Source organism: Cebus imitator, unplaced genomic scaffold (genome assembly GCF_001604975.1).
Source record: "Cebus imitator isolate Cc_AM_T3 unplaced genomic scaffold, Cebus_imitator-1.0 Scaffold326, whole genome shotgun sequence".
In the NCBI taxonomy this organism is placed as follows: Eukaryota; Metazoa; Chordata; class Mammalia; order Primates; family Cebidae; genus Cebus; species Cebus imitator.
This window is the reverse complement of record NW_016107641.1, coordinates 1,171,681-1,184,070: the sequence shown is the minus strand read 5'-3', so window position 1 is coordinate 1,184,070 and position 12,390 is coordinate 1,171,681. Positions and strand designations below refer to the sequence as shown.

General features: G+C 40.1%; 1 protein-coding gene across 10 annotated transcripts in view; it reads left to right on the top strand.

Moving 5' to 3' along the window:
- Positions 1-12,390, top strand: part of ARHGAP22 (Rho GTPase activating protein 22) — a 217,522-nt gene that overhangs the window by 4,498 nt on the left and 200,634 nt on the right. The gene's annotated exons all lie outside the window — the stretch shown is intronic.

Here is a 12,390-nt window from a genome sequence, read left to right as displayed (position 1 = left end):
GTGGGTTGTGCAGGTGCTGACTGGGTGGGTTGTGCAGGTGCTGACTGGGTGGGTTGTGCAGGTGATGACTGGGTGGGTTTTGCAGGTGCTGGTTGGGTGGGTTGTGCAGGTGCTGGTTGGGTGGGTTGTGCAGGTGCTGGTTGGTTAGGTTGTACAGGTGACAACTGGGTGGGTTGTACAGGTGATGACTGGGTGTGTTTTGCAGATGGTGACTGGGTGGGTTGTGCAGGTGCTGACTTGGTGGGTTGTGCAGGTGCTGGTTGGCTAGGTTGTACATTGCTGGTTGGGTGGGCTCTATAGATGAGGATTGGGTGGGTGATACAGGTGCTGGTTGGGTGGGTTGTACAGGTAATGACTGGGTGGGTTTTGCAGATGATGACTGGGTGGGTTGTGCAGGTGCTGACTTGGTGGGTTGCACAGGTGCTCGTTGGCTAGGTTGTACATTGCTGGTTGGGTGGGCTCTATAGATGGGTGGGTGATACAGGTGCTGGTTGGGTGGGCTCTACAGGTGAGGATTGGGTGGATTGTGCAGGTGCTGCCTGGGTAGACTACGCAGGTGAGGATTGGCTGTGTCATTCAGGTGCTATTCAAGTCAGACTCATGACTTGATGGGCTCAGTTATGAAATGATGATGCCTGAGTCCCTCCAGGACTGGTAAAGATTGGAAATTCTAGATGCTAGTGAGTAAAATGCAGTCAGTAGACCTCAACCTTACTCCACGTTAAAATCACCCACGGTGTGTTTAAGAATTCCCAGGCTCTTTATCCAGAGATGCAGGTTTAATTGGTCTTGGATGAATCCAAGATATCAGCGTATTTTTTAAGTACCAGGTGACATAATATAATGTGCTGCCAGGGTCAGGATCCAGAGGACCAAGACCAGGATGGGCTCAGACTCCACAGAGCCCCTTTGCTGTGGTCTGAGTAGATATTCATGGGGTGAGGAGTAAAATTCTGTGTTGATAAAAAACAGAGTGGGCTAGAAGCCAGCACCCCGGGCTGGCCTCATGCTGCAGATACTTTTCACACTGTCAACCTCGCTGAATCTCACCTTCCATAGGAGAAAATAGGGGGTGGAAAAGCCGCTGAGATCAGCTTTTAACTCTATTCAAGCATAAAACCTAATATATCCAGGTATTATGTTCCCTGAGCCGGGCTTATTGCATTATCTGGTTGGAAACTTGCCTTTGTAGAAAGTTCCAGCCACCAGATTTCTATGATGAAATAATTCCCTGGCTTCATAGCGTGGTGCAAATCCTTTGAGAAAGGGACAGAGGGCATATTGCGTGACACACCTGAAGTTCATGAATTTGATTGAATTAATATCTTTATCAAGGTGAAATTTACGTAACATGAAATTAATCATTTTAAAGTGTAAAAGTCAATGGCAACTCATACATTCACAATGTTATGCAACCACAAGCTCCATTTAATTCCAAAATTTTTCCGTCACCTTGTACCTATTGAAAGGTTGCTCCCTCTTCTCCACCCCATGCAAACACCAATCTGTGTTCTGCCTCTATGGATTTTCCAATTCTGAATTTGTAATATAAATGGACTCATGGAATATGTATCCTTTTATGAAGCCTTGCGTCTGGCTTCTTTCACTTAGCATAATTTTTTCAAGGTTCATCCACATTCATTCCATTTGACTGGATTAATTTGTAAACAATGACCTAATCTCAAGCACTTTAACTACTGTGTAAAATTGAACTGGCAATTCCATTTCATGAAAAACTCCAGGAAAAAAAAGTCTCCAGCACATGGGGAAGGGGCTTCCCCTCCCCATCCTTGGTCTCTTGGTTAGCACCTTTGTGTATTTCTCTTTCTTCCCTCCACCTGCAACCTCCCAGTCTCTCTCTCTCCTCTCTAATCTCTCTCTCTCTCTCTCTCTCTTTCTTTCTCCCCCCACCTTCCCTCTGTCTTTCTCAGCTAATGGAGATTATTGGGAACTTAAGTTTGCTTTTAACTGACATTTTCAGGGATTGGGGCAAATGAAAGGTTCTTATGGGTTAAATTGTACTGCTGTGCTTCATTTCTTTACTTGAGAACCTGCCAGCACTTTCCCTCCAGCAGAAGCCAGCGGCGTGCCTCTTGGCCTCTCATTTGGTGAATTCTGTGCTAAGGGTCTCGCCTAGTAGTGGGCAGCTCCCTCAGCTCTATCACTGTGGGCCTCAGCTCCTCCTGCAGAACTCTCCTGCCAGCACCACCAGCTGCAGCTTCTTTTTTCACCAGTTCTCAAACTTCAGATCACTGTTCTGCCTGGTTTTCTCCCAGGACTGCTGGCTTCTCCCTGTCTGACCCTCCTGGTACTCCCCACCCCAAGGAGCCACTGTGCCTCGGGATCACGGTGGAGAGAAAGACAGTGGCTTCTGCCCTTACTCAGCCAGAGTGTCCAAAGAGGAGAAGGTGTCCTAGAATCCATCCATTCCTGCAAGTCCCCAAATCCCTGACCTGCAGGCTAAAGTCAGGACTAAGGCTGGGAGAAGCCTGGGATGGGGAGCCTCCATCACAACCCTCTCCCACGCCTCCCAGACTCTGTGGCTGTGCTCACCTTGCCCTTTCCCAGTGCAGACTCTCTCCCGCACTGCTGGCAGGAATGTAAGGGGACTGTGAGAACCCGGGTAGAGGGGCAAGACTGTGTCTGGGAGAATAGGGGACTCAAACAGAGGGGCGCTGAAGTGGTAGGAATGGGGTAATAAGAGAGGAATGGTAGGTGGAGGCCCTATTGAGAAACTTGGACTTGTTCTTGTGGGCCATAGGGAGCTATTGAAGGTTACAAGCACAGCACTGATCTGATGAGAATGTTCATAGGAATAATGACATAGCAGCGGGGCGAGAGGTCAGCTCCCACCTGCATCCTTGCAAAGGATCCTCCCCATTGCTCTTCTTGTTCCCACCCTTGGTCCTTCCATCTCTCTGTATTGCACCTGGTGAGCAGAGTGTGATGCGTGTCCTTTCCAGGCTGAGGATTTAACTGCTGACACGATATCATTCACAAGCTCACTGTTCCTCTGCCCTCTGGTCTGGCAGCATCAGCCCAGGTCTTTGAGTCACTATGATTGACAGGGCAGGATCCACTCCTCAACCCACCCAGGTTTCCTGTGACCTGGAGGTTGTGCAAGGCTCTTTGAACCTAAATCTGATCAGCACTGTCACATCCATGGAGATCCATGTTATTCAGCACATCTGCACAGATGCCCAGGCCACTTACCACACCTCTGTTGGCTGCCCACTCGCCCTCCTCTAGCACCCACCTTGCCCATTGTAGCATCTCCTGCCAAGTGCCCTAAGTTCCCCACACTGCCACCCCACCTCTGCTCTGCCTCTGCACCAGCAGTGCTGGCCTCCCTGCTGCTCTGGTGTTTGCATGTGATCTTCCCACTCTCTGGACCACTGTCCGCCAGAACAGCCTCCTGACCTACAAACCCACCTCCTTCAGACTTTTACCCAAAGCTTTTTTTAAGGCTTTCTCTGACCACCTGTATGAGTCTGAAAGGGATGAGTTACTCAACCACCGGGTCACAGGACACCTGGGTTGGTTGAGGAGCGGATCTACACTGTCAATCATAGTGACTCAAAGACCTGACTGATGCTGCCAGACTAGAGGGCAGAGAAACAGTGAGCTTGTGAATGATCTCACATCAGCAGTTAAATCCTCAGCCTGGAAGGGACACATCACACTCTGCTTACAAGTCTGTCTCACACTACTCACTGTCCCAATCACCCACAAGAGATCCAGGAAGTGCAGTCCCACCACATCCTGGGTGCCTGATACTCTTTCCCGCTTTATTTTTCATCATAGCCTTGGTTATAATCATATTCTGTGTATTTTAACAGCATTATTGATATGTAAGTTACATGCAATAAAATTCACCCATTTGCAGTTCACAGCTTAATTATTTTTACTACATTCATAGAGTTGTAAAACCATCACCACAACCCAGTTTTAGGACATTTCCAGCACCTCGAAAAATTCCCTTGAGCCCATCTGCAATATAATCCTCCCTCCCAACCTCAGCCCAAGGAAATCATTGATCTGCTTTTTGTCTTCATAAATGTGTCTTTTCTGGGCATTGTTTATAAATGGAAGTATGCACTGTGTAGTGTTTTGCACTGGGCTTCTTTCATGTAGCATAAGGTTTTGAGGGTCATTCAGGTTCTCGTGTGAATCCGTGATCAGTGTGTTCCTTTGTAGCTGAGTAATACTTCCTTGTAGGGATGCACATTTGGTTTCTCCACTCGCACACTGGTGGACTTTCAGGTTGTTTTTTGTTTGGGATTATGATGAATGATGCTGCTGTGATCATTCACATGCATGCGTTTCTGTGAACATATGCTTTCATTTCTTTTGCTAGGTGGTATGGTAGGTTTATATTTAATTTTTAAGAAGCTGTCAAAATGTTTTCCAAAATCTCTGTACAATTTTACATTCCCACCACCTTACAATCCCACCTCATACATAAGGGTCCCAATGTTTCCACATCCTTACCAACACTTGCTACCTTTTTATTATAGCCATCCTGGTGGGCGTAAAGTGGTATTTTATCGGGGATTTGATTTGCATTGCTTAATCATTAATGATGTTGAATGTATTTTCCAGTGCTTATTAACCATTAGTATGTCTCTTTTTTTTTTGATACTGAGTTTTGCTCTCATCACCCAGACAGGAGTGCAATGGTACGATCTCGGCTCACGGCCACTTCCGCCTCCTGGGTTCAAGTGATTCTCCTGCCTCAGCCTCTTAAGTAGCTGGCAATATAGGCACCCACCACCATGCCCACGCTCTGTCTCTGTATTTTTAGCAGAGACAGAGTTTCACCATGTTGGCCAGGCTGGGCTCGTCTCAAACTCCTGACCTCAGGTGATCCACCCACCTCAGCCTCCAAAGTGGTGGGTTACAGGTGTGAACCAGAGCACCCAGCCCATTTATATATCTTCTTTGGTAACATGCCTATTTAGATTTTTTGTCCGTTTTTAAATCAGGTTATCTGTCTTATTAAAGTTGTAAGAATGTTTACATATTCTAGATATAAATCTATTATCAGATATATAATTTGCCTATATTTTCTTCTAGTCTGTGGCTTGACTTTTAATTTTCTTAATGATGTGCTTAATTTTTAAAGTCTCAAAAATCTTAATTTTGTGGAAGTTCAGTTTTTCTATCTTTTCTTTTATGAATCATGATTTTGATATGGTGTCCAAGAGTCCGCCTAACCCAACATCACAAACACTTTCTCCTCTGTTTGTTTCTAGAAGTTGTATAGTTTTAGCATCTACATGTACAGCTAAGATCCATTTTGAGTTAATTTTTGTATATGGTGTGAGGTAAAGTAAAAGTGTTGTTTTGTTGTTTGTTTGGAGGGCTTTAGTGGTTGTTGTTGTTGCTCCTGCTGCTGTTTTGGTTATGGATTAGCCAATTGTCCCAGCACCATTTGTTAAAAGATTTTCCTTTCCCCACTGAATTGCCCAGGCTCCTTTGGGAACTATCAACTGGCCACAAATATTGGGGTTTACTTCTGGATTCTCAGTTATATTCTATTGACCTGTAGACCTAGCCTTGTGCCTATACCATATTGATATATGATATATACCATACTATCTTGATTACTATAACTCTGGAGAAAATGCAAAAATAGGTAGTCTGTAACTTGATTCTTTTACAAAATTATTTTGCCTATTCTGGGCCCTTTGTGTTTTTATGTAAAATTTCAAATTAGCATGTCAATTTCTCCACTCCATAAAAGGCTTCTGAGATTTTGATATGAATCCCATTGAATTTGTAGATTCATTGGAAGAGAATTGCCGTCCTAGCAATATTGATTCTTTAACTTCATGAAAAAGAAATGTACTTCTAATTATTTATATTTTATTTATCTTCTCTCAGAAGTGTTTTCTGCATATCTTCACATCATTGTTTATTTCCAAATAGTTTATTCTTTTTGATACTATTGTTAATGGCGTTGTTTTCTTAATTTCATGTATGGATTTTTTGTTGATGATGTAGATATACAGTCGGTTTTTGCTATGTCCATCTTGTATCCTGAGACTTAAAAAGCTTATTGGTTCTAGCAGTTAAATATATATATATATATATATATATATATATATATATATATATAATTGTACTTTAGATTCTGGGGTACATGTGCAGATCATGCAGGATTTTTGCATAGGTACATACATGGTAATGTGGTTTGCTGCCTCCATCCCCCCATCACCTATATCTGGCATTTCTCCCCATGCTATCCCTCCCCAACCTCCCTACCCTCTGCTGCCCCTTCCCTAGTCCCCCCACCAACAGACCCCAGTGTGTAGTTCTCCCCTCCCTGTGTCCAGGTATTCTCATTGTTCAACACCTGCCTATGTGTGAGAACATGCAGTGTTTGATTTTCTGTTCTTGTGTCAGTTTGCTGAGAATGATGGTTTCCAGATTCATCCATGTCCCTACAAAGGACACGAACTCATCATTTTTTTCTGGCTGCATAGTATTCCATGGTATATGTGCCACATTTTCCTTGTCCAGTCTATCATTGATGGGCATTGGGTTGGTTCCAGGTCTTTGCTATTATAAACAGTGCCACAATGAACATACATGTGCATGTGTCTTTATAATAGAATGATTTATGATCCTTTGGATATATACCCAGTAATGGGATTGCTGGGTCAAATGGAATTTCTATTTCTATGTCCTCAAGAAATCAACACACTGTCTTCCATAATGGTTGACCTAATTTACACTCCCACCAAGAGCGTTAAAGTGTTCCAATTTCTCAACATCCTCTCCAGCACCTGTTGTCTCCAGATTTTTTAATAATCACCATTCTAACTGGCGTGAGATGGTATCTCAATGTAGTTTTGATTTGCATTTCTCTAATGACTAGTGATGATGAGCATTTTTTCATATGTTTGTTGGCCTCATATATATCTTCTTTTGAAAAGTGTCTATTCATGTCCTTTGCTCACTTTTGAATGGGTTTGTTTTTCTTTCTTGTAAATCTGTTTTAGTTCTTTGTAGATTCTGGATATTAGCCTTTAGTCAAAGGGGTAGATTGCAGAAATGTTTTCCCATTCTGTTGGTTGCTGGTTCACTTTAATGATTGCTTCTTTTGCTGTACAGAAACTCTGGAGTTTAATTAGATCCCATTTGTCTTTTTTGGCTTTTATTGTCAATGCTTTTGGTGTTTCAGTCATGAAGTCTTTGCCTATGTCCTGAACGGTTTTGCTCAGGTTTTCTTCTAGGGTTTTTATGGTGTTAGGTTTTGTGTTTAAGTCTTTAATTATAGTGTAAGGTGACAGGAAAGGGTCCAATTTCTATTTTCTGCACCTGACTAGCCAGTTTTTCAAACACCATTTATTAAACATGGAATCCTTTCTCCATTGCTTGTTTTTGTCAGGTTTGTCAAAGATCAGATGGTTGTAGATGTGTGGCATTGCCTCCAATACCTCTGTTCTGTTCCATTGGTCTATATCTCTGTTTTGGTACCAGTACCATGCTACTTTGATTACTGTAGGCTTGTAGTATAGTTTGAAGTCAGATAGTGTGATGCCTCCAGCTTTGTTCTTTTTGCTTAGGATTGTCTTGGCTATGTGGGCTCTCTTTTTGTCCCATATGAAGTTTAAGGTGTTTTTTTCCAGTTCTTTGAAGAGGGTCATAAGTAGGTTGATAGGGATAGCATTGAATCTATAAATTACTTTGGACAGTATGGCCATTTTCACAATATTGATTCTTCCTAACCATAAGCATGGAATGTTTCTTCATCTGTTTGTGTCTTTTCTTATTTCCTTGAGCAGTAGTTCGTAGTTCTCCTTGAAGAGGTCCTTTACAACTTTTGTAAATTGTATTCCTAGATATTTTATTCTCTTTGTAGCAATTGTGAATGGGAGTTTGCTCTTTTGACTCTCTTTTAGTCTGTTATTGGTGCATAGGAATGTTTGTGATTTCTGCACATTGATTTTGTATTCTGAGACTTTGATGAAGTTGCTTATCAGTTAAAGGAGATTTTGGGCTGAGACGATGGGGCCTTCTAAATATATAATCATGTTGTCTGCAAATAGAGACAATTTGGCTTCCTCCTTTCCTAATTGAATACCCTTTATTTCTTTTTCTCGCCCAGTTGCTCTGGCTAGAACTTCCAATACTATATTGAATAGGAGTGGCGAGAGAGGGCATCCTTGTCTAGTGTCAGATTTCTAATGGAGTGCTTCCAGTTTTTGCCTATTCAGTATGATATTGGTTGTGGGTTTGTCGTAGAGAGCTTTTATTATTTTGAGATACATTCCTTCAGTACCTAGTTTATTGAGAGTTTTTAGCATAAAGGGCTGTTGAATTTTGTCAAAGGCCTTCTCTGCATCTATTGAGATGATCATGTGGTTATTGTCTTTGGTTCTGTTTATGTGGTGGATTACGTTTATAGACTTCTGTGTGTTGAACCAGCCTTGCATCCCTGGGATGAAGTCTACTTGATCGTGATGGATAAGCTTTTTGATGTGCTGTTGTAATCAGTTTGCCAGTATTTTATTGAAAATTTTTGCATCTATTTTCACCAACTAATGGGCAAAACAACCAGCTAGCATCAAAATGGCAGGATCAAATTCACACATAACAATATTAGCCTTAAATGTAAGTGAGCTAAATGCCCCAATCAAAAGATACAGACTGGCAAATTGGATAAAGAGTCAAAACCCATCTGTGTGCTGTATTCAGAAAACCCATCTCATGTGCAAGGACACACATAGGCTAAAAATAAAGGGATGGAGGAAGATTTACCAAGCAAATAGAAAGCCAAAAAAAAGGAGCAGTTGCAATCCTAGTCTCTGATAAAACATACTTTAAATCAACAAAGATCAAAAGAGACAAAGAAGGGCATTACATAATGGTAAAAGGATAAATGCAACAAGAAAACTAGCAATCCTAAATATATACGCATCCAATTCAGTAGCACCCAGATACATAAAGCAAGTCCTTAATGACCTACAAAGAGACTTAGACTCCCACACAATAATATGGGAGACTTTAACACTCCACTGTCAATATTAGACAGGTCAATGAGCAGAAAATTAACAAGGATATCCAGGACTTGAACTCAGATCTGGACCAAGTGGAACTAATAGACATCTACAGAAATCTCCACCCTAAATACACAGAATATATATTCTCAGCACCACATTGCACCTACTCTAAAATTGATCACATAATTGAAAGTAAATCACCCCTTAGCAAATGCAAAAGAATGGAAATCATAACAAACAGCCTCTCAGACCACAGGGCAATCAAATTAGAACTCAGGATTAAGAAACTAACTCAGAAACACACAACTTCATGGAAACTGAACAACTGGCTCTTGATTGTTGACTGGATAAACAATGAAATGAAGACGGAAATAATGATGTTCTTCGAAACCAATGAGAATGAAGACACAAAGTACCAGAATCTCTGGGACACATTTAAAGCAGTGTCTAGAGGGAAATTTATAGCAATAAATGCCCACATGAGAAGTGAGAAAAGATCTAGAATCAACACCCTATCATCAAAATTGAAAAAGCTAGAGGAGCAAGATAAAAAATACTCGAAAGCTAGCAGAAGACAAGAAATAACTAAGATCAGAGCAGAACTGAAGCAGATAGAAACAAAAGAAACCCTTTAAAAAATCAATAAATCCAGGGGCTGGTTTTTTGAAAAGATCAACAAAGTAGACCACTAGCCAGATTAATAAAAAAGAAAAGAGTGAAGAATCAAATAGATGCAATAAAAAATGCTAAAAGGGATATCACCACCGATTCCACAGAAATACAAACCACCATCAGAGATTCTTATAAACAACTCTATGCACATAAACCAGTAAGCCTGGAAGAAATGGATAAATTCCTGGATACTTGCACCCTCCAAAGACTAAACCAGAAAGAAGTTGAAACCCTGAATAGACCAATAACAAGGGCTGAAATTGAGGCAGCAATTAACAGCCTACCAACCAAAAAAAGGCCAGATCCAGATGGGTTCACAGCAGAATTCTATCAGACATATAAAGAAAAGCTGGTACCACTCCTTTTGAAACTATTCCAAACAATACAAAAAGAGGGAATCCTTCCCAAATCATTTTATGAGACCAATATCATACAGATACCAAAACCCAGCAGACACTCAACAAAAAAAAGCAGTTTTTTAAATTAGTTCTTGTGATTATTTTCCAAATACAGTATTATATCCTCTGCAAATAAAAACAGGTTTCCTTCTTCCTTTGCAATCTGGCTTTAAATTTCTTTCTCTCTCTCTCTCTTCCTCTCCTTCCCTCTCCCTCTCCCTACCCTACTTTGTCCCTATTTCTCTGTCTATTGTGCTAGCTAGAATAATACAGTATAATGTTGACTAGAAGTGAAGAAAGTGGCCACTTCTGCCTTTGTACTTATTTTAAGGAGAAAGCATTAAGTATTTTTATGGTTACATATGATGTTGGTCTCTGGGTTTGTCATAGATACCTTTTAACACGTTCACTAATTTCCCTTCTACTCCTAGTTTGTTGAGAGTTGTTGTTTTTTTAAAATCATGAATAGCTATTGTAATTTTGTCAGATGCTTTTCTGCATCCATTAGATGATTATATGAGTTTTGTCCTTTATTCTATTTATATTAATAAAACAAATAGATGTGTAATAGATGTACAACATTAATTGATGTTTTCAGGTTTCAAACTAATGTTGTATTCCTGGATAAATCCCATTGAGTCATGGTGTGTAATCCTTTATATATCTTGCTGAATTTACTTTGCTAATATTTTATTGAGCATTTTTATGTATGTTAATGAGGGATATTAGCCTTGTAGTTTTCTTTTTGTAGGATGTTTTCATCTAGATTTAATATCACTTTAATACTGGCCTCATAGAATGATTGGGAAGTTCTCTCCTCATTTTCTGAAAGATGTTGTGAAGTATTGGTGTTATGTCTATTTATATGTCTGTGGCAGGAAGTGAGTGCATGTGTATGTGTGTGATTAATTCTGTCTTCGTTGGCATAAGATTGTTCATAGTATTCCTTGATAAGTCTTTTTAATTTCAGTTGAGTTGATATTGTGTCCCCTCTTTCACTAGAGATTTTTTATTCTTGGTCAGTGCAGGCAAAGGCTTGTCCATTTTATTAATGTTTTCAACAAACTAATTTTTGGTTTCATTGATTTCCCCTCATGTTTAACTGCTTTCTAGTTCCTTGATTTTTTTATTTCTGCTCTAATCTTTTATTATTTCTTTTCCTGCTCGATTTCAATTTAGTTTCTAATTTTTCTAGTTGTAACGTGAAAGCTTAGCTTATTGATTTGAGCTCTTATATTCTGATGTAGGTGTTTAAAGCTATTGATTTCCTTATAATCAGTGATTTTGCTGTATACTGTAAATATTGGCATATTATTTTTCATTTTCATTCCATTCAAAATATATTCCAACTTCCCTTCTGATTTCCTGTGTGACATGTGGGTGATTTAATAGTGTGTTGTTTAACTTCCAAATATTTGAAGGCTTTCAAAATTTCTTTCTGTTGTTATTTTTAATTCAAAGATAGAGAATATACTTTGTATTATTTAAATTTTTTAATTGATCAGGACATGCTTTATGGCCTACCATAGGTCTCTTTTAGAGACTATTCTAAATGTAATTAAAAATAATGGATATTCTGCAGTCATTGTGAGGAATGCCCTAGGTATATTTATTGGGTCAAATTAGTTGATATTGTTGTTCAAGACATCTATATAGTTGCTGATACTTGGTCTAGTTGTTCTGCCAATTATTGAGATTGGGATATGGAAATCTCCAACTTTAATCAGTTCTGTTTCTCCTTCAATATTTTCTGGTTTTGCTTTATGCATTTTGAGTCTCCCATGTTATCTCCATACATTTATGATTGTTATCACTTCCTAATACCTTCACTTTTTCATTGCTAACTCTTCCTTTTTTTCAGAATGTTTCTTTCTTTCTTTTTTTTTTCTTTTGAGACAGAGTTTTGCTCTTGTTGCCTAGGTGGAGTGCAATGGCACCATCTTGGCTCACCACAACGTCTGCCTCCCAGTTCAAGCAATTCTCCTGCCTCTGCCTCCCAAGTAGCTAGGGTTACAGACAAGATCCACCACGCCTGGCTAATTTTGTATTTTCAGTAAAGTTGGGGTTTCTCTGTGTTGGTCAGAGTGATCTCAAACTCCCGACCTCAGGTGATTCACCCACCTCAGCCTCCCAAAGTTCTGGGATTACAAGTGTGAGCCACCTTGCCTGGCCAAGAATGTTTATTTTCTTAATGTCTGTTTTATCATATATTAACATGACCAATTCCAGCTGTCTTATGGTTACTGTTGTGTGGCATATATTTTTCTATCCTTTTCCTTTTAATCAGTTTGTGTCTTTGAATCTATAAA